A 15,697-nucleotide genomic window follows, 5' to 3' on the forward strand; every position below is an offset into this window, starting at 1 on the left:
CAGGATGATAGGAGAGAACCTGGTATATTCCTTATAGGAGATAGAGTAGTATGCAATGAAGAATGAATTGTTTCAGCCACGGCTGATAAGTTAATGGAAAGAACTTAGATTTGGTTAGAGGTAAACATTAATCACTAAAGGCAAAACTCTCTTTCACTTTGCATGATGCTATAACCCAAAATGCTGCCAACTAGGCACACTGTTCTGTGTGTAAGTGTGCCTAGTTAGAAAACTTCCTTTGTTGCTTGTTATATTATTTATGCTTCTAATATTAAAGCTACAAGTCAAGTCGGTAATGATTACCGGTGGGAGAGTTGGGGAACAGAAGAGGAATGAGACGAGGGAACAGCCTGGCAATTATTGAAATCATTATTAGAAACTTAAGGAAACAAATATGATTGTAAAACTGTTCATGCAAACTATTAAAACTATATAAACAAAAAATGGCTCAGGCTATCCTGGGGCCACTTGTTTGAAACAGGTGGTCATAGTTTTCTTCATTTTGCTGACCACACATCTGTCCCAGGTCATCAGCCCCCTTAGGAGCAAGGCTCTCAGCAAGAGTGTGGTGATGAGCTATGGGCTCACACAATGCCTACCTTAGGGGTAAGTCAACGAAGACTAGAAGCAGGCTAGTCACTTTTGAATGAAGGTGGCTCTGCCACGCAAGCTGGGACATATGTGGCTGGTACATATAATTTTGATGTACCGCATTAGGACACATCTGTCTGGGCAGATGACAGGGAGATCATCCATCCAACTCCTTCACTGACAGATGAGAAGCCTGAGACACAGAGGGGATGTGACTTTGCCAAAGATACCCAGGTGCTGAAGAAGCATGATGGGAACCAAGCTTCCAGCGACTCAGCTGCCACAAATGCTTGGCCAGAATATACTGCCATCGCTGTTTCCAATCATGGACTCCAGCACGCACCACTGTGAATCTTGTATTAGTCCACTAGGAAACCAAGATGCTATAGAAGAACCATGACGTGATGTGAAGAGACATCTGCGTGCTGGGGCATTCGTGTACATTTGCAACAGACTGGTATTTTAAATAGATAAAGAACTTGTAATAGACAAAACCCCCAACCTGTGGAAAATTGGATTAAGGATGTGTGGTGTTTTGAATAGAAATGGCCCCTTAGCATAGGCTCATATATTTGAATGCTTGGTTATTAGAGAGTGGTGTTAATTAACAGAGATTAGGAGGTGTGGCCTTGTTGGAGTAAGTGTGGCCTTGTTGGAGGAAGTGTGTCACTGGGGTGGGTGTTTTGAGTTTTCAAATGCTCAAGCCCAGCCCAACCCAGCCCCCCTCTCTTTCTCTCTCTCTCTGCCTACTGCCTTTGGATCCAAATGTAGAACTCTCAGCTCCAGCACCATGTCTGCCTGTGTGCCGCCATGCTTCCCGCCATGATGACAAAGGACTAAACCTCTGAACTGTAAGCCAAGCCCAATGAAATGCTTTCCTTTATAAGAGTTGCTGTGGTCATGGTGTCTCTCACAGCAGTGACTAAGACAGGGTGCAAGCAGCTTCTAAAGAAGAAAGAATTACCTAAGGACATATGAAACCACATTCAGCACTTTAGAGCCCTCGTAAAGACAGAGTCTCAAATGTATGAACTTACCATGCTTGCAAGGTACGACAGGAACTCTTGCCTAGTGCTAAAAAAAAGTCGTAACAACCACTTCATGAAGCAAGTGGAAACTAGGAAGCAAAGCTGAAGATGAATTATCTTTCCACTCCCAAGTTTATAGACAAGAACTCCAACACACGTGCACACACACCCACGCATGAAATCTTGAATGAGAAAGTTCACTGCGAGCAAACGAAACAAAAGTAAGCTACGCAACAGAAGAACAAAAAATACAACTGCCACAGGAGGCTAAACCCTGGTGAAATGTGAGTGGCAGGAATACGGATCAGTGTGGACAAAGCTGAGGAAGATAAACTGAGAGAGAGCAGGTGGACAAGGGATCCCCATTGCACAGCCCCTTTGGGGTAAACTTTGAGAGTAAGGAAAGCCGTGCTATACGTTTATATATGCACAAAATGGACCTACATGAAAAGAATGAAGATCAAACGTGAGATGCTAGAGTCCATAAACTTGAAAGGATCTGAGATGTGACCCCACTTACCATGCTCAACAATGCTAGGAACAGACCCAATGTCTCAGGTGGAGATAAACAACTTGTTACAACACACTGTATTAGCATCACTGCTCCTTGCCCAGTATTCTGATCATGACACAAGTAGGCCCAGATGGATGCCTATGTACATGCAATCAATTGCTCTACAGGAGAGGAACCCCAAGATTAGAGTACCTAATTTTTTTTTTAAAGATTTATTTACTTATTATGTATAGAGTATTCTGTTTGCATGTATCCCTGCAGGCCAGAAGGGGGAGCCAAATCTCATTACAGATGGTTGTGAGCCACCATGTAGGTGCTGGGAATTGAAGAGTACCTAAATATTTTACAACAGGCAAGAAGCCTGCTTGCCTTTAGCTCTAGGGGGAGGCATTGTGAACTTTATGATGATGTTTGCTAAGCAAATATCCTTAAAATAACAAAAAAGAGAAGAAGAAAATTTCAACCAACCCTTCTGTGGAGGAGACCCGCGGAGGACCGTCTCCCACAATGGTTGTGTAAAGCGATGGTTGAAAGGACAAAGGTGACGATGAGCGAAAGCATCCTAGGCTCTTCATGCCTCACACTGAGCTCTGCACAAGCGTTTGTCACGTTATCTTCTCGACTCCTCTGTTTATCTATTATGCTTCCTAATCACAGGAAGAAGCCTGACATTCTGGCCTTTGTGCTGGCTTCCCGCAGAGCAGAGAGTAGAGAAGTGTGGCCAGGGGCCCCAGCGGAAGCTGGGAGTATGCGGAGCAGTAACAGGTTAGACTGGACTCTGCATGCTTAGGTTAGAGTCCTAGGATGACCGTCACAAAATATCACAAACCAGGTGCTTTAGATAATAGGTATTTATTCTTTCCCATTCCTGGGCACTCGAGGACTGAAGTTAAGGAGGTAGCAGGGCCTTGCTTCCTTTGGGATGCTGGGGAGAATCCTTCTTTGCCATCCCTTAGCTGGCAGCTTCATTAATTCCGCCTTTACCCTTCTTGTTACCGGGCAGACTCTCTATGCGTCCACATTTTCGCTGACTCTTCTCCTCTTTGTTCCCATTTCCCTCTTCTCATGGGGATCCCAGCCATACTGGGGTATGTCCTATCTTAACTACTTTCATCTGAACTGGTCACACATGCAAAGATCTACTTCCACATAAGTTCAGATTCCCAGGTTCCTTGGCTGTGAGATCTCAACATAATTTTCTGGGACAACAAATCAACCCAGCACTGTAGGTTCACAGAATTTTTAAGCAACAAGTCCTTTTCACCAGGCTTGACCTTTAACCCTGACTGTCAGCTTGTACTCATTTGTTGTTATAAGAAATTAAAATGGACCCCAGACCTGAAGAGCCCCTGGGCAGACACAGCCAGGTAGACGGCACGTGTGACCTTACCCTTCCTTGATTTTTATGCTTTATCTGAGCTGTTTGCTGTTGATGCCTGTATGAAAGAAAAATGAAATTTAAAGATGGTCAATTGAGAGCTACAAATTAACTCACATAAGAAGGGTCAGTCAGTCAAGGATTTCCTTTGCTTCCTCGGGTCCTGTGACTGAGCGCCTGAACAACTTCTACCCTGGTTCTGGCTCATTGGTAAACAACCACCTGCTTCAGTAACCTCTCCAGACCTGTTTTGTGTCTCAGCTTGCCAAGCAACATGGCCAAGAGTCTTTGGGTGTCACAGCTGGTTGAGTGAAGGCAAGACCCCGGAGACAGTTCACGTGTGATCTGTGTGAAAAAGCTGTGCCCAAGCAAAGCAGCCTTCAGTCCCGAATCCCGACCCCCTAGAGGGCAAAGCATCCCCTTCTGAGGATGTCCGAGCTAAGCTTTTCATACGTGTGGCAGACCCAACTCCCTCAGTTAGAGCATACTTCAGGATTAAACCAATCACTGCGACAGTTACACTAGGTACGGTTAAAAGTCCGCCAGCCTGGTTCAGCTTTGGAAAACTATCTTTTACACTCTTGGGGCACAGTGAAGAAAGATATGAAGACCTGGGTTTCATTTTTTTTCTCCCTGGCACTAACATCTATGTGGCTTTGAAAAAACTGCTTTAAAATTTCTGGGTGGGCCTCAGTCTCCTCAAATATATCATGAGAACCATGACACCCTGTGGTGATATGTTGTGTCCCCCAATATATTGTGCATCCTAATACACTTATCTAGGGTCAGAGGACAGAACAGCCACAAGATATAGAGGCCAGAAAATGGTGGCACACACACCTTTAATCCTAGCATTCCAGAGGCAGAGATCTGCCTCGATCTTTGTGAGTTCAAAGCCACATTGGAAACAGCCAGACTGGTAACAAGAGCCTTTAATCCCAGGAAGTGATGGCAGGAAGCAGAAAGGTATTTAAGGTGTGAACTAGAGCCTGGATAAGCTTTTAGACTTTTGAGCAGCAGTTCAGCTGAGATTCATTCTGAATGAGGACTCAGAGGCTTCCAGTCTGAGGAAACAGGATCAACTGAGGATTGGCAAAGTGAGGTAGCTGTGGCCTGTTCTGTTTCTCTGACCTTTCAGTGTTCACCCCAATACCTAGCTCCAGGTTTGTTTTTATTAATAAGAACTTTTAAGATTCATGCTACATCACCAGACTATTCACTTCCCTGGGTAGTGTCACCAATCAGATGACGGGCAGTGTGAGGCGGTGTGTTTGACCTGTAGGACACCCAGAGAAGAAGAAGGCAGAGCCACTCTGCTCATGCGTGGGTTTAGATGGCAGAAGAGCTCTGGGCCATTCATTCATCAGTCACTATTGATTATCTGTTGCCGAATGGAGCCAGGCTTACAAACGCAAATGGCAAAGGAGAAAGATCATCCCACAGAGGACCTTAGTTTCCTTTTACGGTCTGGCTTCTAGGAACAGCTCATCCATCTCATTGAAAAGAGCAGTTGATCCCTTGGGGCCTACGCACTTCTTCCACTTTCAGATTCTCAATGTCTTCGACCCAGAGCCCGTCTCTAAGAAGACTGCTGTATAAACTATGTTATTTTAGCTCCACTCTGCCATCGGTAACCTAGATATGAAAACATTTCTATGAGCCCTCATCGTCTGGCCTATGATCAAAACGTTATATTAGAAGCTTCAGTTCCGCACACACAGGGAAGCTATTAAAGGGATGTGTGATTGTGGGCGGGCCAGGAATACCGAACAATGCGGGCGAGCTGGCTGCTTTGGGATGGTCTTAGTTCATTCAGTAAATATTTGATTCCTTCCTGTGTGAGGCATTGTTTGGATAGCAGTGTAGACATAGTTACCATCTTTGTGAAGATGGGTGGTTTGTATGCGGAGTGTTAGTTCAACAAGTCATTTAATTTACTTGGAGGTTTCTGGGGGAAAGGAGAACAGAAGGGACTTTGGGAAGAATATTTTCCTAAAAGCTAGAAAAGTAGGGAAGGAATGGAACAAGGGGGAAAAAATGTCCAAATAAAGGAAATGCCATTGTGGGTAGAGATAAGGGGGAAGGAGAGAAAGGGCAAGAGGGAAGGGAGAAGGGGACGAAAGGGCGGGCGAGAAGCGTAATGGAGGAATGAAGAGAAACTTCATTTCTCTGGGGCTGGAGATGTGAGCAGGACTGTTACAGTCAGGATGAGTGGGGTCCGTCTTGTTAGGAAGGTTGGGGCATTACCCTAAGAACAACGGGAAGACTTTGAAAGGTTTCAAATGCCACTGTCCTGTTGCCACCACCTCCTCTGGAGAGCCACTGTGGGCTCCTCCGATGCTCAACGCTGCTTTGTAGCATCCTCGGTTGTCAAGTGAAAGTGTGGGGAAGAGCTGACCGGCAGCACCAAGAGGGCATGCGCATGCCAAAAGAGCTTAGTGGGGACGCAGGGGGGAGGCACGAGAAATCAGGTACCTGTGTTCCGTTTGTGCCATGGATGGGGCTTTTCCTCTAGCTGGGTCCCTGACAGAGAATGCCCCAAGCAAAACATGGATACTGGGTGGTCAGGATGCAGCTAAGTCATCCTATGCTTGGCATCTCCTTTGCATGCAACAGCAGAACTGGTCCTCCACGGAGCACACTTGGGAAACGCTGTCAGGTATTTTCCCAGGAACTGGTATCAAAGAAATTGTGTCTGGAAGACTACAATCTGTCATGGGCTGCCTGACCCTCCCACCCCAACAGCTACACTTCTCCATCTCACCGGGCTCACTCACAGATTGTACGTGAGTTTCTCAGTCCCAATGGCTTCCCCCTGGCTTTGGCATCTCCAGGCTCCATCTCTGTGAGAGAGCCAGCGGTCTATGCTGGTTGGACATCCTCTCACTGAATTTGCTCATCTGTGCATGGTTCTTTTTCTCATCTTCATCTTCCCTGTCCCTTTCTATGCCTTATTCTTATTCTTGCGACAGTGATAAAGAGGCAAAAATAACTATCCTATGGTTTGAGACCAAACCCAGGGAACCATTCTCTGGATTTTTTTTTTTATACACCGACTGATCGCACTATAGACAAATTCCTTCTAGAGCTATTTGAAGGCCTACTTAATGAAAATGGAAACTGCTACAAAATTATTGTTATAATTATAAGAGTTGTGATATGATGATGTTTATCATATTTATTTATTTATTTATTTATTTATTTATTTATTTTTGGTTTTTTGAGGCAGGGTTTCTCTGTATAGCTTTGCGCCTTTCCTGGAACTCACTTGGTAGCCCAGGCTGGCCTTGAACTCACAGAGATCCGCCTGGCTCTGCCTCCCGAGTGCTGGGATTAAAGGCGTGCGCCACCACCACCGCCCGGCTTTTTTTTTTTTTTTGGTTCATCTTTTTATTCTATAGCAGAATTGCTAGATGGATGTCATTTATAACTTTCAATAAGTATTCGTGAAAGCAAATATTACTAAGGAAATTGACATTTTTCTCAACAATATGGTCAGTTCCATATTGTAGCTTCCATAAGTAGCGTCCTCTTCAAACTTCACAAGAACGATTCTCAAAGACAAACAGAAGGGACCTTACTTAGAAAGTCCACACTGAAGAGCATAACCCATCTCTAACTGTGCAGTGGCTTTGAGGCAGAGGCGACATATCATTCTTGGAATCTTCTCTGACTATCGGATGAGCGTCAGGTCTTTAGTTGGTCACAGACAAGGTTGTGGCACCTCAGCTTCCTTCCTTGTCATCTCAGTCTCGGTCTGTGCTGGGTCCACACAGTCCAGCAAATGTTCTGCCTCAGCACGATCCATGAGACCTTATGGTACAGCCACTACGGTCTCCCAAACCACTGAATGTTGTCGATGGCACAACGCTGTGTGGATTTTGTGGGTTGCCTAGGTTACCTGGGATGTCAAAAGAGTGGATGCATGGCCCATGCTCAGTTGCCAGACACATCTACTTGGTACTTTCAACTCTGAGCAAATGATACAGAGGTGAAGAGAGAGTTTATGATGGGCTGGTGACGATGATAACAACAGAGTGCATAGCCGTGAGAATACCTAATAACAGGGTCGGTGTTGCCAAGCTGAGCCTCTCACTTAAACCATTCCCCTTCTTCATGATGGTTGCTGAAATATCTTGAAGCTTAGTCTTCCTTGGTTTCCAAATGTCAAATGAACTCAGGTTCATGACCTATTTAATATCTTATGAGTGCGTGTGCATGTGCGTGTATGTGTGTGTAGTGTGTGTGTGGGGGGTGTGTGGGGTGTGGGGGTGTGGTGTGTATGTGTGTGTATGGTGTATGTGTATGGTGTGTGTGTTTTGTGTGTGTGTTGTGTGTGTGTGTTGTGTGTGTGTGTTGTGTGTGTGTGTTGTGTGTATGTGTGTGTATGGGGTGTGTGTGTGTGTTGTGTGTGTATGGTGTGTGTGTTGTGTGTGTGGTGTGTGTGGTGTGTGTGTGTGTGTGGTGTGTGGTGTGTGTGGTGTGTATGTGTGTGTGTGGTGTGTGGGGGTGTGTGTATGGGGTGGGGGTGTGTGTATGGTGTGTGTGTTGTGTGTGTGTGAGTGTGTGGTGTGTGTGTATGTGTGTGCGTGGTGTGTGCGCACATATGCACGTGGGTGAACATACGTAGGTATGGAGGCCAAAGGCCAACACTGAATGTCTTCCCCTGTCACTCCTCACCTTATTTTTTGAGACAGGGCTTTTTACTGAACCTGGAGCTCATCAGTTGGCTAGGCTGGCTGCCCGGTGAGCTCAGGATCTGCTTGTCTCTGCTCCCTCTCAACACTGGGGTTACAGATACTTGCTGCTACCCCCAGTCTTGACGTCTGTGCTGGGTATCTGAACTCGGATCCTATGTTTGCATGGCAAACACTTTGGAGATTGAGCCATGATCCTAGTCTAACTCTACTAACAAGCTCTCCTCTGTGCTGGCCAGTTGTTTCTCTTCTTTGTAGCTAAGACTCTTGCTTTACACCATGTCACCTTTTCTCCCATGTCCATTTCCCTGACACCTCGCAGCTGCTTTAGAACTCGTCTGTCTACACATCTCCCCAAACCTCTGTATACCTGGACTATCCCACTGTTTGCCTCTCTGTTTACCCCTCAAGCGCCCTTTGTTACCCAAATAAACAGTGCTTTTCTGTGAAACCTATAAATCTTCCCCTTTGGTAAAGGTACTGGGGAAGGAGAGGGAAGACAGTCATGGGCTCCTTTTAACAGGTGGTGGAGAAGAAGAAAATAAAGTTGTGGCATTCCCGTGTCAGGACCCATAAAATATTCCCAGCCAGGAAGTTAATCAAAATAGCCTCGAGTTACACTGTCCACAACAAGACAGTTCATCTAGAGGGATGGAAACGGTGGGTTAGTCCTGTTGGTTAGGGCGCATCTTCATAGCTGCTCAGTGAGGATCCAGAAACACCAGTTCTTAGGAATAATGCTTATGCTGAAATCGCAGACTGAGTGCTCATGTCTACAGTAAACCTCAGAGGCCTCCACTCAGAGTACAGCCCTGAAAGGCTCAAGACTGGCCTTCTAAGCTCTACAGGAGGCAGCAGGTCACAGATGATGCTGGCCATGGCTTTTTGAAACACTGAAGAAAATGTGGCATTTTCAGGTTGACTTAATGTAGGCCCCGCTTGTAGTGATGTCTAAACAATCCGTGTGGGAAAACAATAGCCAACAACCTCTTGCTTCATGTTCTAGCGAATATAAGAAAGTCAGACACAAGGTTTGTAAGTTGCATAATGAAGAGATGTGACTGAAAGTCTGACCATGGTATTTCCAAGTTATTTTTGTTGTTAACGATCTGTGTAACAGGTGTGCTCTTCTGGGAAGTGGGAAGATTCTGTGGAAAGATGCTGAGGAAATATTCTCAAGAATTTGAGTTACATTCTTGGATTTCAAATTAGTTATATGATTTTCTTTTCTTTTTTTGGGGGGGGGGGATGGTGGTGGTGTCTATATGAAGCCCCAAATGGCCTTAGTCATTTGGCCTTCTTTCTGGGTGGTGGGATCACAGACACAAGCCACCATAGCTAGCACATGATTTTGGATAAGAAGTTATTAATATTTTGCTTGCTTTAGTCTTCATCCATGTCAAATGGGAAGAGACTGGATGACTTAAAAGGTCCTTTGAGCCCTTAGGCTAAAACCTCTTTCTTAAGGTGTTAAAGGATAGTCTCTGTAAGAACAGAGAAAAGCTGGGGCCTGGAGAGATGGCTCAGCAGTTAAGAGTACTGGCTGCTCTTCCAGAGGTCTTGAGTTCAATTCCCAGCAACCACATGGTATCTCACATCTATGATGAGATCTGATGTCTTCTTCTGGCATGCAGGTTTACATGCAGCCAGAGCACTTTTACATAAGATACATAAATAAATAAATGTTTTTAAGAAAGAAGAAGAAAATAAAAAAAGCTCCAAATGCAAGTCCAATTCCATTTCCAAAGCTAAGTATACCCAACAGCTCACCAAGTTAAAGAAAGGAAATAACAGTGCATGACATCAACACAGACACTTACCAACTGAAAAAAAAAAGTCATTTCCCTCCTCCGTCATTGGTGTTATTGAAACTCTATAGCAAAATCTTGACAAGTGTAGTAAAGGGATCATTCACCTTGGCTGTGAATCAAGAAGAAAGGAACAACACTTGTCTCCTGGGATGAGTGAGACAGAAATCGTACCTATTTAACAAAGCCTCATCCACTGGAGATCACACCCAGAGGAAAGAGGGCATCTTCATGGCTGACCTTGCTCATGCCTGATTTGAAAGCCAAGAAGGATGGGGACTATACAGACATGAGACACACAGGGGAGAAAGAGAGACAAGAGAGAGGTAGAGCTCGGAGTGGCCGCAGCAGAAGAGGAGGAGGCTGGGGGTGATGAGAAAGACGTCAAGCAGCATGTGCTGGTCCAGCATCTTCCAGCATGCAGTCGTGTTTTTGCAGCAAATGGTGTTGGAACTACTGGACAACATAGGCAAGATAATCTAGAGCAGTGGTCCTCAACCTTCCTAAAGCTGAGACCCTTTAATACAGTTCCTCATGCTGTGGTGACCCCAAACCATAGAATTATTTGCTTTGCTACTTCATAATTGTAATTTTGCTACTGTAATGAATTACAATGTAAATCTCTGTGTTTTTTCATAACTGTAATTTTGCTACTGTTGTGCATTATTATGTAAATATCTGTTTTCCAATAGGTGGCCCCTGCCACGGGCTCATTCAGCTCCTCCCAAAGAAATGTTGCGACCCATAGGTTGAGAACCACTAATCTAGACAGAGCCCTTATTATATAGTTCATAAGAATTAAGTCACATGGGTCATATATCTATTTAAAATGCAAAATTATAAAACCTCTAGAAGATAACACAGGGTAAAATCTAGGTGCTTTTGGCTTTGGTGACAACTTTTTAGATAAGACAACAAAAGTAGATTACTTGGCAAAGAGATGGGTAAAAAGCACTCCATCGAAATGTAAAATGTTTGTCCTGTATATGACAATGTTGAGGACATGAAGTGACAAGTAGGGAGAAAATATCATAAAACACATATTTACCAAAGGATTGGTATCTAACACCCACAAAAAAACCTTAAAGCTCAACAACAGTGAATTGAAAATTTCAATGTAAAAATAATCAAAAGGTCTAAGCATCACCTCACCAAGGAAGGTAACCAGATAGTTGCCGGGCATAGAAACAGTGCTCAAAACCACATGTTCTTAAGGAAGTGTAGATGCGAATAATGGGGCAGCACTGAGCATCTGTAGGAAGGACTGGACTTCAAAACGCTGGCCATTAATGTCCTGAAGGTGTGGAGCATTGGGGGCTCTTGTCCATCACTGATGGAAGCACAAAATGATCACTTTGGAAGATAATGTTGACAGACCCTACAAAGCTAAATATAGTCTGTCTGATCCAGCACACCTCCAAGTATTTAACAATGGCCAGGTGGTAGTGGTGGCACATGCTTTTAATCCTAGCACTCAGGAGACAGAGGCTGTCAGATCTCTGAGTTCAAGCCCAGCCTGGTTTATAGAGTGAGTTCCAGGGCAGCCAGGGCTACACAGAGAAACCCTGTCTCCCAACAAAAACAACAAAGGCAAAACAAACAGAGCTGAACACTTATATCTACACAAATATTTACAACCACTTTACTCATAATTGGCCCAAATTGAGAACAACCAATATGCTCTTCAATGAGACCACGGATAAATGGACTTTGGCTTATCTAGATAATAGAGTACCATTTAGTACTAGGAAGCTAAGAAAGATATGGGAAAACCTTCAATGCATGCTGCTAAGTGAAGGAAGCAAGTCTGAAAGCCTCTATGTTGTATGACTGCAACTGTAGACGCCAAAGTCTACCTTTGACATTTTATGGTCCTGGCTGGGTTCAAGAATTAAATTGACGTGTATGGATTAAAAGTCGAAAAGCACGTAAAGTTAATTACATTTAGCATATGTGGAAGTCCTAATACATGAAGTTCTAAAGATACACTTACAGCTGAGTGATTATACACTGAATTGGGTGAATAAGGTAAATTGAGTTTGGGTAGTTGCTTCAACAGATTAGTGGGTAGGAGGTAAGGGTTTGTCTAAGATGTTTGCACAAAACGCTTTCTGCCTCACCTTGTCATCCTGGATGACAAAGTCACTATTCTTTTAATATGAGGAAGGCCCATTTCCCATGGGATTTTATTTCCTGCTTTTAGGGAACTGAATGAAGGTTCAGAGTCCAGGTTTTCTTGCATCTGCAGCTTCTCAAGGGCCTCCCACATGGAAAGGGCCAGCATGCCGAAGAAGCATATTTTGAGATGATATGTTTGGACCTCCTTTAAAACTGATGCTCTGGGAGTGTCAAAATTGAGAGATATTTTGGAAAAATAAGCCAGTATTCCGGGGTTTTAAAGGAAGAAAAGAGAGATATAATTGTGAAGGCACGGGGGATTTTGAGGAAATAAAAGAATTCAGTGTGATAGTACAGCGGTGGGACATGACGTTTCTTCAGCCCCCTGAAACTGTGAGGACTGACGGGAGGGACACTGATGTAAGCTATGTGCTTCAGTGGCTGACGAACGCAGTGACGTAGCAATGGTGGGCCATCGTTCATGTAGCACATCAATGCAAGTTATTAATAGTGGGGAAGCCGAGAGTAGAAATAGAAAGGATGCATGCACTCTGTCTGTCATTTTTATCCTTGCAGCTCCAGGACACCAACTGCAAGTTCCCAGACAGCCAGAGAAGGCTTTTGTTCATTTGCTAACGCCAGGTAATCTCATTCGCCCCCATTTTGAGAAATACAGTGATTTACGAAAACACTTGGAATTTTACCAAACCCTAGGTGATCGTCACCACTTCCTGGGGCAGTGCCCTGGTAAGCACCTGCTGTCACCCTGGCCAGCCTTGAGGCTAACTGTCGAGAGCAGGGTCCAAAAGAGAGTTCTTTAAAATGGGGGTTTGTGGAGGCCCACAAAGGCTTCCTAGTGAGAGCTGAGCTTGCTTTACCCAGCAGGGCTGCATTAGAGGATTGCTTGACCACGTGTATGGTTGCCAGGTAATTGGAAGGGTCTACACATGGCTGAGCTAGGGGGAGGTCTTTGCTCCACCCCTTGGCATTCCTATAAGTAGCCCTTTAGAAGAGACAGAAGGGGCGGTGGATAAGGATCCAGGCCCTCCCGAGGCTATCCTGTGTTTCTATCTGTTTCTCTCCCCTCTATCCTTCTATGTAAATATTTCTCACTTCAACCCTCCACAAGAGTACCGGGGGGTGGGGGGGGTGGGGGGTGGAGGGAATGTGGGAGCTGGTCTCCCACAGGTCTCCCACAAGTCTCCCACAGGGGTTTGAGTATTAGTTGCTAAAAAGCCTTTCGGTCACCTAAAGAGAAAGGCAATGTCCCAGCACTGGCAGCTGGGACAAGGAAGTGAATCACTATAGCTCTCTTATCAGCAAAGCCAGCTTGTTTTCAACCTCCTCAGGACACGTTTGCAGTGCAAGCCACCTTCACTCCAGTTTCAGGCTTGTTAAGCAGTCTGTTGAAAAATGCCCTGTTCAATCTTGTACAAGATCAGAATCTCTGTGTCCCTGCCTCTAATCGAATCTGTTTCTTTGTCTGCTGTTATCACTCAAATAGTTTGAAGGAATCAAAACTCAAAGTAAGGAATTACTTCAGCAAGTAATTTTTGGTTGCTCAGTTTACCACTCCAAGTTTGTTGCTGGCTTGCCTTTTTGAGACAGGGTCCTGCTACGTCTCCCTAGCTGGGCTAGAACACAATGGGTAGCTGAGGCAGGCTTTGAACTTGCAGCAATCCTCCTGCTTCTGCCTTTCAAGAATTGAGATTTATGTGCTGTTAGAGGCCGGCTAGCTTTTAAAATATAACATATGACTGCTGCATAATACTGCTGTTCACTTTTACTTCTCCAGAAAGGAAATACTATCTTTACATTTCTTATTTATTTATTGGTTGGTTGGTTGGTGGTTGGTTGGTTGGGGGTGGGGGCATGCACAGGCTGTAGTGAGCTCATGGAGGCCAGGGGCCACTTTGGGGAGTAGATTCTCTCCTTGTACCATGTGGGTCCCCAAAATAGAGTACAGGTTCTCATACTTGATGTATGAGCCTTCACCTGCTGAGGCATCCCACCAATGCCCAAACACTCTCTTTTAAAATATGAATCTATTGCTTTTGTACAGTGAGTTTTACGCACATTCCTAGAAGCTTGCTTACCTAAGCCAAAGAAAGGATCTTAGATGGAGGATTTAATAGAATGTGATATTTTTCTTGCTGACTCTAATTTTTAAGTCAAATGTTCTCATTGGGTCTCTCCTGCCCTTTAATAGCCAAGGAATTCGTCAACAAAAGCTTTAAATTTTTCCATTTTCAAAATAGCCAAGAAAAAAATGTAATGTTTATTAAAATGTTTTTGTATCTCTGGTGAAATAGATGGCCCTGATTCTGTGTTCTGTTCTGGCAGTCTCTTTGATATTTTCCTTTGCGGACACCCTCACTCAGATAGCTCATTAGCTATGCCTTGGAGCCAAGACTTCACCCTGTTCCCGCTGTGTTGACGGGGAACTTCTGTGAGGCCCAGAGTTAAACAATGCACGAAGAGCCAGCCACCGCGGCATGACAACCCTTAATAATATTAACATCAAGGGGTCAGTTCCATTTGAAAAGGAAACAGAGACGTCTCTGGCATCTTCCAGCAGCCAAGAGATTTCAAGGCCTCACATGTCCCCCTAGGTCTTTTAGACTGAAGTCTACAACAAGCGAGGACATAGAAAAGATACTGAAAGTAGCCAGCTGAGACCTCAGTGGGGGGAAAAGGTGGGACATCTTTGCATATTGTTTCAGATGTTTAAAACACTCTCTCAGAAGAGACCATCACAACAGTACAAATAAAACAAAGAGCCACCGCCAACAAACCCACAGCCCAGCAATCGGACTGATGTGCTGCCCAGCAGGAATGGTGGAAAGAAAGAACAAAGGAATTGGAAGCCAAGCTCAGCGCACGTACGTGTGTGCACACCGCAGGGACACACAGGGACACACAGGGAGCGAAGGCCTTGGAAACCAAACCACTTCTAAGCGGTAGAAAGACCTATAGGAAGCTTTCCAAATGGGGGAGAGGGGAAGTTAGAAAACAGTCAACTTTACATTTGTTTGATTTATAAAACAAAGAGTTTTTTGAAGGCAGGGAAAGGGATTATAAAAACACATCTCCCAAACTCTCTTCCTGTGTTTTCCCCAATACCGATCGCTTTTTAGTTGTTTATTGTCCTTAGGTGTAACTAAAAATATTTTCACTGCTCAGTGTTGAGGAGATACATAAAAACAGAGCAAGAGCCTTGGTATCTCCTAGAGAAAACTGGAAGTTTATCATACTTCAGAGACCACTAATGAAGATTTGTATTATAAAAAGGACTCTGAGAGTCCTTTCCATAATCCATGACTGGGTAAAATCGTGGGTCTGAAGTAGTTGGGGAGTCCTTGCCTCACCTGTCACAGAGAGGATTAGCTGCATCCTAGTCTGGCCAGTCTAGGGAATGCCACTGAAAGGGCTTGGAACAATAGTTACCGACCACTGGCAATAAGAGACCCTAGTCCTTGTACTGTGGTCTCCAAAAACTATTTCTCACTCTAACTAACCTGGCCTTCCTGAGCCCACACCTGATGGCAGGTTAGGAACCAAAG

General features: G+C 44.6%; 1 protein-coding gene across 4 annotated transcripts in view; it reads right to left on the minus strand.

The window, feature by feature from the left end:
* Sidt1 (SID1 transmembrane family member 1) overlaps window positions 1–15,697 on the minus strand; it is a 95,417-nt gene that overhangs the window by 68,713 nt on the left and 11,007 nt on the right. The gene's annotated exons all lie outside the window — the stretch shown is intronic.

Source organism: Peromyscus maniculatus, chromosome 12 (assembly GCF_049852395.1).
Source record: "Peromyscus maniculatus bairdii isolate BWxNUB_F1_BW_parent chromosome 12, HU_Pman_BW_mat_3.1, whole genome shotgun sequence".
In the NCBI taxonomy this organism is placed as follows: Eukaryota; Metazoa; Chordata; class Mammalia; order Rodentia; family Cricetidae; genus Peromyscus; species Peromyscus maniculatus.